General features: G+C 43.4%; 2 protein-coding genes across 5 annotated transcripts in view; both read right to left on the minus strand.

Annotated features, from left to right (window-relative positions):
* The window catches only part of LOC308102288 (adipose-secreted signaling protein-like), a 31,340-nt gene extending 30,093 nt beyond the window's left edge, over positions 1–1,247 (minus strand). For 2 of the 4 annotated variants that reach the window (XM_080451933.1, XM_080451930.1), the window contains exon 1: positions 911–1,247. The gene's annotated coding sequence lies outside the window, so the exon portion shown is untranslated. Of the gene's footprint in view, positions 1–898 lie in introns of all 4 variants that reach the window. The other 2 variants (XM_080451932.1, XM_080451931.1) reach the window with 2 other exon arrangements.
* The window catches only part of LOC308102277 (uncharacterized protein), a 281,082-nt gene that overhangs the window by 247,258 nt on the left and 20,061 nt on the right, over positions 1–13,763 (minus strand). The gene's annotated exons all lie outside the window — the stretch shown is intronic.

Here is a 13,763-nt window from a genome sequence, read left to right on the forward strand (position 1 = left end):
CAGTGGCGCACTTCGATAATCATTGGACTCCCCACCCACTACCACTGGGAGCCGGGGTTTGACTCCAGCTTGGGACATTACTTTTTCAAACAACCGCGGACTACTTTTTTTTCGCTGATAAAGTATAGTTTTGGACCATGACGGAAGGCGCTCCGACTTAGCAGACCTTGAGGCCGAGGAGTCGCGCCCGAGCGCCTCCAGGCGCGAGTGCCCGCGACGACCGGCCGATGGTCTGCTAGTCGACTTAAGCGCCGTCCGAGTTATGTACCGATAGGCACAGAATAGTAAATGATGTTGTGTGGGGACTGCGTTTGCCCCAAGTGCCACTCACTGCACTAACATAGCCCGCCAGGCCCGCCCCCTGGAGTGTGTGTGTGTGTGTGTGTGTGTGTGTGTGTGTGTGTGTGTGTGTGTGTGTGTGTGTGTGTGTGTGTGTGTGTGTGTGTGTGTGTGTATGTGTGTGTGTACACGCGCGCGTGTGCGCATGCGTGTGTGCGTGCTGGTTTGTGCATGCGTGCGTGTGTGGTGTGGGGCTCATGTCTGGCTTGCATTGCCCTCTAGCGTTGATTCTACAGAATTGCATGAGGGGCATGAAAACAAGCGTACCCCTTTCAATTTCCCTGGAATGCCATTTTCCCTGTAACATATATAAAAGTAAAAGTCAGACTCGATAAAATACATCTACTATCGTCTTGATCTAAAGTTACCCTCAGGACTTCTTGTGTCCTTTTAACAAGAACTGTAAATCGTACCTCTGTCTGTACTGACTGTAAACTGTTCATAAAGTATTCAATCAATCAATCAATCAATCAATCAACGTAGATCGTGTCTCTTCAGGGAGACACAAAGTTTGGTGTCTCTTGGATACAATGTATCAGTAACTCTTAAATATGGAAACTTTGTATCTTACCTTTACATACATGTACAGCAGCTCAGCTCCCGTAGCCTCCGCGTGTGTGTGTGTGTGTGTGTGTGTGTGTGTGTGTGTGTGTGTGTGTGTGTGTGTGTGTGTGTGTGCGCGCGTGCGTGTATGTTTAACAAAAGCAAATGAACCAAAACACGCACAGCTCTCTCTCTCTCTCTCTCTCTCTCTCTCTCTCTCTCTGTTCTTTCCTTCTTTCTTCTCCTTCACCCTCTTCTGTTATTTCCGCATTAGGGTCACGTGTCTTCCTCCTCTCGGCTGAAATCAGCTGTATGATTTATTATGATCGATTATCGGTTTGATTTAACATTATGGTTAATCTCTCTCTCTCTCTCTCTCTCTCTCTCTCTCTCTCTCTCTCTCTCTCTCTCTCTCTCTCTCTCTCTCTCTCTCTCTCTCTCTCTCTCTCTCTCTCTCTCTCTCTCTCTCTCTCTCTCTCTCTCTCTCTCTCTCTCTCTCTCTCTGTGTGTGTGTGTGTGTGTGTGTGTGTGTTTTTGTCAGAAACGGAACGCCCCCTCCAGACGGAACGCCCCCTCCAAACGGAACACCCGCCTTTCAATGGGTTTTTAGTGAAATGTCGCCGCCTTGTGGATGGATGTGAGTTCATTAGGACCAAAGAATAAAACAAGTTGTATTTTAGGATGAATAATGATGACGTCATTGCTTCTGTTTATTTGTTCTTATTATCACAAACTGTAAAGCATGTGAAATCATCATACTTGTTCTGTGTCCTTTTATTCTGCTGTTGTTTAAATTATTTTATTGGAAATAATAACCCCTGAATGAATGATTGATTGATTCAATTGAATACTGTATTAACATTTTGCAAATAGTACAGTGGTACGATGAATACAGTAATGCTGTATGCTAGGAGCCCAATGGAAACAAAACCGCAAGGACTTTATTGGACGGACCTTTTAGGCTAAGTGTTTGACTGTACTTGTGCAGTTTTTACATTCTGCCTAAAAAAATAGTCAATCAATCAATCAATCAATCAATCAATCAATCAATCAATCAATCAGGATAACACAAAAAGCCCTGAGGGGTTTCATATACATTTAATTTCATCTTTATTTATTTTCCTTAATGGTTTTACATGATTACTTTTCTTTTTTTTTTACTTTTAACATATTCCATACTTAAAAAGGAGCAGGAAGAAGATACTTTTTTATTCCATTGTGGTCCTATCTGTGTATTGATCCATTGTGGTCCTATCTGTGTATTGATCCATTGTGGTCCTATCTGTGTATTGATCCATTGTGGTCCTATCTGTGTATTGATCCATTGTGGTCCTATCTGTGTATTGATCCATTGTGGTCCTATCTGTGTATTGATCCATTGTGGTCCTATCCAGTGGTGGAAAGTAACTAAGTACATTTACTTAAATACTGTACTTAAGTACAATTTTGAGGTATTTGTACTTTACTTGAGTATTTCCAATTTCCAATACTTTTACTTCTACTCCACTACATCTCAGAGGCAAATATTGTACTTTTACTCCACTACAATTATTTGAAAACTTTAGTTACTAGTTACTTTTCAGATATAAACTATGATATAATGAAACATACATTAACCACTTTAGCCCTATTTTATACATAGGCTATTTGAAAATAGCAGATCTACAAGCTCACAACGCGTCGCATCGCGACGCGTTGTGAGCTTGTAGATCGGCTATTTTCGAATATTTAGTACTTTTACTTTTGGTACTTTAAGTACATTTTGATGCCAATACTTTTGTACTTTTACTCGAGTACATTTTTAATTCTGGACTTTTACTTGTAACAGAGTATTTTTATTTTGCAGTATTGGTACTTTTACTTAAGTAAAGAATTTTTGTACTTTTTCCACCACTGCACAACTCACACATGTATTTTGTTGAATCAAAGTACAAGCATCCATAGAATCATCGTTACTTCTACACAGTAGACCGTTACATTCATTCATTCATTGTGTGTAAGAGCAATTCCATAGTTTTATTGTTAATATCATCACAGAGCCAGTGAAAAAACATGTTCGTCACTGGGTGGACTCGAACCACCAACCTTTCGGTTAACAGCCGAACGCGCTAACCAGTTGCGCCACAGAGACTCGGTTACTCCCGTGAAACTTGTCAATCAGTGGTGAAACTTTAATTGACATACATGACATACCGTACGTACATTGTGGTACGTTCTCTAGTTGTATTTACTTGTACTAGTAATGATGTTGATGGATTTAGCTGCGTGGGATTGTGGACCCCCTGGACCTCACTCAAGGACCCAAGGGCCAGAGGCAGCTCCACAAATCATGTTCAACCCAGATTTGGCTCAACTAAGGGAATGAACTCGTTCTCATGCTATTCATCAAAAATGTGGAATGCCCTACCAAAAGGAGTAAAGGAGTGTAAAACCCTACTCACTTTCAAAACTGCCCTAAAGATACACCTTCAGGAGGCTGCAATTCGAAAATGGCCCCTGTCTAAGTCTTAACCTACCCCCCCCCTACCCGGGACGGCCTGCTGGGGGCGCTAGCATGTTGTTGTAGTTCCTTCACAACCGAAACTAGACGTTTTTGACTGGCATGGATCACAGCCAATCATGTTTCTTTGGCTCCATTATAAAAACCCGCCTTCCAAGATCATGTGACCAGATGCCCGGCTAGCTCAGTCGGTAGAGCATGAGACTCTTAATCTCAGGGTCGTGGGTTCGAGCCCCACGTTGGGCGCTACATTTTAATGTCTTTCATTAAAAACTAAACAGAGGACTTGTTGTGAGCTTGTAGATCGGCTGTTTTGATTTGATTGAATACTTTATTAGACAGCAATGTAAACAGCATCAGGTACAGTCAGACATTAAGGCTAAAAGCATAACATAAAGTCCTGGGGACTTGTTTCCATTGCGGTCCTATGTATTCAATTCATAAACATAGCATGAACATAGCATACAAATAACACCAACATATCAACAACATATATAAAACACTATATATACAAAGTGGAAAAAGAGGGGGGAAATGGCAGCAGTGAATGCCATCTCCTTTCTATTATATGGGAAAAGTTAGTTTCTATTATATGGGAAAAGTTAGTTTTTACCTTCACTTTTCAGCAGAGATTTGGTGCAAAGGGAAAATGACAAGTTTTCTTTTGATCATTGGTGGAAAAAGTACTGAAATTGTTTACTTATAAGTAAAAGTATCAATACTGCAATGCAGAAATACTCTGTTACAAGTAAAAGTCTAGTAATCAAAATGTACTTGAGTAAAGGCTTGTAGATCGGCTATTTAAGAAAAAGCCACATTTATATATATATATATAAATATATATACATATACATATATATATATATAGGGCTGAAGTGGTTTATGTATATTTTGTAATAAACAACATCTACAAAGTAACTAGCAACTAAAGTTTTCAAATAATTGTAGTGGAGTAAAAATATAATATTTGCCTCTGAGATGTAGTGGAGTAGAAGTAAAAGTATAGAAAAATGGAAATACTCCAGTGAAGTAAAAAAAAAGAATCCTCAAATGTGTACTTAAGGACAGTATTTGAGTACATTTAATTGATTGATTGATTGATTGATTGTTGATGTACTTTTATTTAGTAAGACTAAGAATCACAGTACATGGAAGTACAAATTCACAATACAAGGTCTACTAAACTGGAAGACTCAGTTATAGTCAGGGGATATTAGCAGAAAGATTTCCAATCTTGGAATAAATTCCTTACCAAAAAAAATCTTCACCAATGTGTTTGTAAAGGTGTCTAGTAACACATCTCACAAAGACTGAAATTCAGTTTCCCTAGGAGAATTTTTGACAGCTGCTGAAAGTTGGGGTACGCACCATTTCCCTGCATTTCCATGCAGGGCAAAATAAATCAATTTTTAATTCTGTTTTAAGTAGCATGTGAGGGGTCAAACTAGGGTGTTTTTATGATTCTGAATCCATTGCAAGCATTTGTTTTGCACCAAAACCACTCCTTGGTCTAAAAACGGCCATAGCCATCCTTGTCCAGGTATACTTTTTGTGTAAAAAGCCCATTGAGATTGGGCTGTTTTTAGCCCAAGGAGTGGTTTTGGTGCAAAACAAATGCTTTTTTTTGCCCTGCATGGAAATGCAGGGAAATGGTGGGTACCCCAACTTTCAGCAGCTGTCAAAAATTCTCCTAGGGAAACTGAATTTCAGTCTTTGTGAGATGTGTTACTAGACACCTTTACAAACACATTGGTGAAGAATTTTTTTGGTAAGGAATTTATTCCAAGATTGGAAATCTTTCTGCTAATATCCCCTGACTATTAAGCACGCAGCTTGTTTAAGATGAGAACCCCATGCACACAAATCATGATGACATATAAGAGACAGACAGATATACACACTACTATACAGAATGTCATACAATCAGCTTTCCGGTTACTGGTATGAAGAGAGAACAAAAAAAGAAAATGAAAGAAGGGGGGGGGGTAGGTTAAGACTTAGACAGGGGCCATTTTCGAATTGCAGCCTCCTGAAGGTGTATCTTTAGGGCAGTTTTGAAAGTGAGTAGGGTTTTACACTCCTTTACTCCTTTTGGTAGGGCATTCCACATTTTTGATGAATAGCATGAGAACGAGTTCATTCCCTTAGTTGAGCCAAATCTGGGTTGAACATAGATAATTCCTTTTAACAGGACGTTTCATGAAAGTCCTTGCGGGCTTGTTTCCAATGAGGGCCTGTGAGCAATTAGGGGTTAAGAGTCTTGCTCAGGGACAAATTTCATTTCATCGACACATCGTACCTGGGGCAACCAGGGCCTCTGGCTCCCTAGGCGGGCTCACTAACCACTCAGCTATGGCCGCCCACATGATTTGTGGAGCTGTCTCTGGTGTTACGATCATGGACTTCATTAACATTTTGGAAGCATTTTGACAAATACAGGGGGATCCCAATGTTGTGGTGTATCTTGAAGACCAGGCCCATAGCAAGTTGCTGTACTCTGTCCTCAACCCTAAGCCATCCAATCCTAGCAAAATGAGCAGGGGTTAGATGGGTTTTGTGATTGAGGCCAAGAAGTAGCCTTACAAGTTTGTTTTGGGATGTTTGGAGCCTTGTTTTTAAGGCCTTGGAGGTGTTGTGATACCATGAAGTGCATGCATAATCATAATGACCTTACTAATCACTAATATACTTAGTTACTTTACAGAACTGCCTTTGATCGTTTCATTGAGCTCTTAGATTTGTCGCATTCCTAAGCCAATAATTTGCCGGTCATCAAATTATTGGCTTATGGGGCTTCTCCATGGGGTGACTAATCGATAGAAAAAAAGTCATTTTGGGTGTGAACTATCCCTTTAAAGGTTTCATGACATTCAGTTTTACAACACATTAAAAGTCTTTGTCATGGTCCTTCAAACGTGTATACAAAGTTTTAACTGAAAATTCCACTCTAGTGAGCCATTGCAGGTGTTTTTCTCTCACATTTCTAAAGCCTTTTCAACTGCAATGAAAAAAAATCTTTGCCTGTAGGAAAGGATAGGGGAGGGGAGGGGCGAGGAGGGGAGTGGGCGGGATTAATGGCCTGTGACTTCACTATCCAAGGGCCAATCTCAGATTACTTTTCAGCCTAATTATTCAGAAAACCCCAGACCACAGAAAATCCACTGAATGTTCAAAGGGGTGATATTGAGGTCATAAAACCCCCCTAAAAACATAAAAAATAAAAAAAGTGAAAATTAATGTCATAGAACCTTTAAGGCTTAGGGGACTCCGCTCCGGTCAAGTGGTTGTAGGCCTAATAGTTGCCAAACAAACAAACGTAAGAGACTAACAAACAAACATTGATATCTACGAATCCGGTGTGTTGTTGAGGGAAAGGAACTGGCCTCTCTCCTATACAAATAACATTACTCCAAGCTAAGAGATTTGGAGTAAAGGGGAAAAGGAGCAGGTTCAAATACAGACCCCTGGGGGACTCTGGTCAACAACCTACACATTCATAAAGAGGTAGAAAGGGTAGCTTGCTCACACATTGTCCAAAGACTGATTTCCATATTTGGGCAAGGCTGGCGTCAGCAACAACCTCGTCAGGATCATATGATATATAATGTGTTTACCTTCAATCATTCAGCTACGTTTCCATGTTCAGTGAGAGGTCTCACTGAAGTAATGATAATAATAATAACAATAATAAAAATACATACATACAGTTTATATAGTGCTCAAAGGCACTTTACAAGACGGAAAACAAAAAATAATAATAAAGTAAAACAGCACATTTAGAGAAATAATACATTTTCAGTAACTTTACACTGCTGAAAATGTCAACTGCTGATATGGCATCCAACGTCGTCGAGCTATCCCTCGATGACAAAATAGCTGAAATGGAGCTCAGTGTGAAGCTTCTCGAGGGGGAAAAGAGTGCCTACGACGACAGCCCACAGTTCACCATCAAGCAGAACGGGGAGACCATCTCCAGACTCAGACAGAAGAACAGGGAGCTACACAGGAAGCTGGTGCAGTTTCACACCGCTTCCTACCGCAACACGTCGGGACAAATGTCGGTCGCCACCCTGAAGAAGGAGTCCATGATCAAGATGAAGCAGCTGAATGCCACGACGCACACCACGCAGGTGAGCCGCCAGCGCCTGGAGGACCTGAAGCTGCGCTACCTAACCATGAAGCCGGGGCGCGGCAAGGCGGAGGAACACGGGCGGAAAACGCAGGAGGACGACAGGAAACGGCGCAAGCTGGACATCAGCCTGTTGCAGACGCAGGTCAAGGTCCAGGAGGCGGAGGACATCGCCAGAGGCTATTCCAAGATCAAAAGCGATCTGCAGTCGGAGAGCTTGAGCTTCCAGAATCGGCTGGACGGCCTGGAGGCGAGCGTCCTCGAGAAGAGGGAGGAGCTTTGCAAACTGCACGTCATGAACGACGACGCTCAGCTGTCCACAGAGGTGGCGGAGAGAGAGGTACAGCAGCTGGAGGAGACGTTCTCTCAGGAGCACGAGGAGAGGGAACGCATCGTGGACCTGTGCAGGAAACAGGTCACGGAGCGCAAGGGCGACGTCGAAGCGACCGCCCAGGTGGCCCGGGCGGTGCAACGCAAGTTGACACTCAGAAACGTTTTCCGATACTTCAAGGTGACTACCGGAATCAAGGACGTGCAGGAAGCGCCGGAGCGCTTCGTCACTCAGTGGGAGACCATGAAGCTCTTGAAGAAAGCCAAGACCAAGAACGAGGAGGCTTTGCTGGAGCTCGAGAGGGAAAAACTGCGTGTGGACCAGGCATTTCAGACGATGAAGTCCGCCGTGGAGGAAAGACGTGCCAGAGAACAACAGGCGGAGGAGGGGCCCCTGAGGAAACTGCGTGACACGGAGGCGCGGTTAACTGAACTCACAGGACTCCTCAATAGCCGCATACAGATCTTCGACAAAGTGCGCGCCGCCGTGGAGCGGCTGGCTGACAAACTAAAACACGTTCACGTAGACGCACCTAGGGGACCCATAGAGCCCCCCAGGCGTCCCAAGGCCAAGGTGGCCGCGTTGGAGGACGTGGTGAAGCTGTACGCGATGGTTGAGCTTAAGATGAAGATTCTGTACGAACAGAACCTGGCCAAAGAGAGGGAAAGAAGGAGGCTACGCAGGCCCAGGAGAATCAAGAAATGGTTGGCACCGAAGCGTCAGAGTCAATCGATCCAAGCCCACATGGGCAGAGTCAAAGAAATGGAGTCAAGGTCACTCAAGATCAGTGAAGGCAAAGAAGTCAAAGCCGGAGGCAAAAAGATGGAACTGAAGCCGGAAGGTGGCAAGGTCCTTGAGGACGACGACGAGGATTACGAGGACACGGAGGATTCTGACGACGAGGCTTCAGAGTATGACGAGGATTACGAGGACGAGGATTACGAGGATTTGGAGGACGACGATGATCTGGAGGACGACGATGATCTGGAGGACGACGATGATCTGGAGGACGACGATGATCTGGAGGAAGACGAGGACGAGGACAACAACGCGGCGCTAAAGCCGCACGATGACAACATGAGTAAAGGCAAGGGCAAGAACAAGGCACCGAAGCGGCCGTCTCGAGCGCCCCAAGCCAACACCAGGTTGAGCAACTCATCAAGAAGGACTGGAGGGATCACATGACCTCAGGTAAACAAGCATGCCATGTACAGTATATACATGTGTGTCTCGTAAAACAATTCCAAAATGTTTATCTGGAAACCAAAACATGTACAAGCAAGTTGAATATTGGTTTGACATTGTCCGTAATAGCAATGCAAAATGCAACACAATAATACAATTAATAATAATAATAATAATATCAATAATACAAATACAAATAATAATAATAATAATAATAATAATAATAATAATAATATTAATAATAATAATGTCCTGTTCTGAAAATAACAAAATAAAATAAAATAAGAAACAGGATAAGACAAAAAATATATAGGTTTGGACATTCGAACCCTCTTTAAAACTCTCTTAGCAGCTAAAGGGAATATGCTGAAGGGGAGTAATATAATGCACAGTGAATGAAGATAACCAACGTACATGGTAGGCTACACTATGACAGAACTGCTGTTGATCCAGTTCACTTTCTGTCTATTTACATTTGTGCACCATGAGTCACCATGTGATCTAAACAAAGACTGTAAAAAAAGATATGGACAAAGGGAGCCCTGTTGGATTTCTACAGACCGTTTTGAAGCAACTTTTCGGCAAATTCAACTATACGCCATATCTGAACTCCCGGTCCCCAAAATAAACCGGAAACAACTGCTATTGGCGCGGGTCTTCACTCGGTGGAACCAGTAGAAGCCACAGAAATATACCCTACTTAATCATTAACTAAAACATAATGATGGGACCATAATTTACTAAACGCATATTGAAAGAAGTCTTTAAACTGAATGCATAAAGTATTCATGGTAATGTTTATTAAGGTACTAAAATCAAGTGCAAAGTCCGGCCAAAAACCCATTTGCTTGAATAGAGTTATTGCTTCTGCAACCAGCAGGGAGGAAATCACCGGGAAAATAGCTAAACTAGCGGCCATTCATATGAACTGTCACTTCCTATATGGCTTCAATTTAAAAACCGGATGCTTGCCGCATATGTCTGAACAAGCATAGTTATTTACACATGCATGCAGCTTAATGTTTTTATTTCATTCTTCCTTTTGTCTTTTGTTTTGTATTTGCATGGCATTTAGACTTTATTCAAATGTATTATTACATGTACATGATACACTCTTCAACCTGATTGGTGGGTTGGTGAACAACAGTTGAGTGTTAGCCAAGAGGGTACCTAGGATCCCCTCTAAAACAAGATGCTACATCTCGAAGAATTTCAATATAGGAGGGAAATAGCAAGAGTCGCCATCTCCGGTTTACGTCCTGTTTCTGCGTGATGTAGGTGGACGCCTTTTTAGGAGACAGGAAGCAGCTTGGAGTCTATTGATTCCAATGGAAGAGTGAACGTGAACACAGCTTCTGAACCATTCTTTAGCTCCATTGTCACTGAACTAAATATTGGACCTGATCGTCACAAGACACACAATATGTAAAATAATCTGAAAAATAAATTCAATCGGGCCCTGATCCAGAAAAGGGTAGGAACCACCGAGGCTCATGTGGTTAAGAGGTAAAAATGGGTTGGTAGGCGTCCTCACATCGTCCGAACCTTGAATACCATATTTGGGAAAGGCTGACGTCAGCAACAACCTCGTTAGGATCACATGGTATATGATGTGTTTGCCGTCGGTCATTCAGCTACTTTGATGCTTAGTGAAAATTCATGTAAAAAACAAAGCCTCTTCACTTAGTGAACACCATTTATTTTCCTTGTAGAGTAACGTTACACAGCTAAAATGACTATTGAGTTATCCCTAGTTGAGAAGATTGCAGAGATGCAACTAAAAGTGAAACTTCTTGCGGGGGAAATGAGGGCCCATGATAACAGCCCGCAGATAACCATCAAGCAGAACAAAGAGACCATCTCTCAACTCAGGAAGACGAACAAGCAGCTGCACAATCAGCTGGTGCAGTTTCACGCTGCGACCTACCGCAACATGTCAGGCAAGATGTCGGTCCCCATGCTGAAGGAGGAGTCCATGTCCAAGATGAAGCACCTGAACGCCATGACACACACGACGCAGGTAACCCGCCAGCGCTTGGAGGACCTCAAGCTGCAGTACCAGATCTTGAAGCCGGGGCGCAGCAAGGCGGAGGAGCGCGGGCGGAAAACGCAGGAGGACGACAGGAAACGGCGCGGGCTGGACAACAGCTTGGTGAAAACACAGTTAAAGTTCCAGGAGGCGGGGGACATCGCCAGAGGCTATTTCAAAATCAAAAACGATCTGCAGTTGGAGAGCTTGAGCTTCCAGAATAAGCTGGACAGCCTGGAGACGAGCGTCCTCGAGAAGAGGGAGGAGCTTTGCAAAGTGCACGTCATGAACAGTGACGCCCAGCTGTCTACGGAGGTGGCGGAGACGGAGCTACAGCAGCTGAAAGAGACGCTCTCTCAGGAGCACGAGGAGAGGGAACGCGTACTGGACCTCTGCAGGGAACGGGTCGAGGAACGTAAGGCTCAGGTTGAAACGACGGTCGAAGCGACCCTACACACGCACCGCAAGACGCAGCAAAGAGCCGTGTTCCGCTTCCTCCAGGCCGCCTCCGGAGTCACAGACGTGCAGGAGTTTGTGGAGACCTTTGTCGCTCAGGGGGAGACCCTGAAGCTCCTGGAGAGGACCAAGCTGGAGAACGAGCAGGTTTTGCTGGAGCTCAACAAGGAAAAGCGACGCGTGGACAAGGCATTGGAGAAGCTGAAGTCCTCCTTGGAGGCAAAACGTGCCAGAGAACAAAATACCCTGCAGGGCCCCGTGAATAGACTGTTCACCTCAAAGGAGCGGTACGAGGAAGCCAAAGAGCACGTGAAGAACCGCGACGAGACCCTCAACAATGTGCACGCCATGTCGCAGCGCCTGGCTGAGCAACTGCAATACATTATTGTGGAAGAGAACAAGGACTTGGAGAGCAAGGAGGCCACCGAGGAGGGTGGGGAGCCCACAGAAACGGAGGGGGCCGAGGACACGGAGGACTCAGAAGAGACGGATAAACCAAAACCAGAGTCGTCGGGGTGGATGGCTCCATTCGCTTTCATCGTAAAGCTGCTGACGCGTTGCGAGGTCAAGCTAGGGCAACTGCAGGAAGAGAACTTGATAAACCAGGAAAAGAGAATGAACCAGCAGACCAAGAAAAAGAAATGGAAGCCACCGAAGCGTCAGAAGCAAGCGTCAACTGATCACGTCGACAGATTAGCAAATCTTAGATTAGATAGATATTAGCCTGGAGATGAAGAGGAGATAACGGATGAGGGCATGACGCCCCCCGGTCGTTCGCGGGCGGTGTTGGAGTTCATGGTGGAGTGTGAGGGCTTTGAGCCTCAAGATGACGAGGGGTTTGAGGACGACAAGACTTATGAGATAATGAGGGAGACACCGTAACGGAAAGGGCAAAAACAGGGCACCGAAGACGATGACAAGGCTTTAAAGGATGATGAGGGGGATAAAAGGCAAAGGTAAGAACAGGTCACTAAAGACGATGACAAGGCTTTTAAGGAAAATAAAGAGCAGGAGAACCTGGCTGCCGAGAATGAACGATGGAAGCTGCGAGATGTCAGGGCTTTTAAGGCTGACAAGAGATGTAAAGGCAAGGGCAAAAACAGGGCACCGAAGCGACAAGTCTCGAGTGACCCGAGCCAACACCAGGAAGTGATTTGAATGTTCTGTTTAACTGCAGATAGAAAAACAAATCTACTTTGACCTCAATTAATTTGAGCAGGAGGCCTGTGGAAATGTTCCACTTTCTTGACCTTTCATAAATATGTCATGTATTGCGTCTCTTTTAAAATTCCAAAATGTTTTTCTGGAAACGAATATGAAGTATCAAGAATGGAGAAGGTTGATTTGTCACTCACTCATACAGGTACAAGCACATCAGATCGGAGTGACATTGAGCTGTGCAGCAACAACAATACAATATCCAACAAGATAATAATAAGAATAGTACTGGACTGTAATGACAATAAAATAAAAATAGAAATAAGAAACAGGATAAGGCAAAATAAGAATAGGTTTAGAAATTCTGACCATCTTTAAAACGCTCTTAGCAGCAACAGGTAATGTGCAGAAAGGCAGAGGGAGTATATAATATAATATAATATAATGCACAGTGAATTAAGATGAATCGCGTTTATACATGAAGCACACAGCACATTCAGCATTCAGAATCAGCTTTATTTGCGTAAAGAAGGTGTAAAGACGTGAGTGAAATCGTTTTTTTGTGGTTTTGTTTTGTTTTTCGTGCCCGCTCCATTGTTTGGTAGTATTCCACGAGAAGAGAGTCACTGTACATTTCTCCAGAAACGTTCAATGACAACGTTTCTGGACCACAAAGACTTACGCTGCACTTCAACGTTTAGGTTTATGGTTAGGTTTAGGGTTTAAGAGTAGGGCTTAAGGTTAAGTTTAGGCATTGTTTTTTGTGAGGTTAGGCTTAGGGTTAAGGTTAGGTTTAGGCATAGTTTTTTTGTGAGGTTAGGGTCAGGGTTAGTGCTAGGTTTAGGGTTAGGGTTAAGGTTAGTATGCTATACGTATATTTGACGATTGACTCAACATGGTTCTCATCAGTGGACCATGTTCACATGCAACGTTTTTGGGATAAAACAATGTTGTCACTCTACATGACAGCGTTTTCTCTGGACACCAGGCTGTAGAGTGAGAGCAAAGGCAAAGAGACAGAAACAGGTTAAATAAAACAAATGATATATATACGTGTAATATACAATCAATCAATGTACATCTGTGCACACCA

The sequence above is a fragment of the Gymnoscopelus braueri genome, assembly GCF_963280865.1.
Source record: "Gymnoscopelus braueri genome assembly, chromosome: 15".
In the NCBI taxonomy this organism is placed as follows: domain Eukaryota; kingdom Metazoa; phylum Chordata; class Actinopteri; order Myctophiformes; family Myctophidae; genus Gymnoscopelus; species Gymnoscopelus braueri.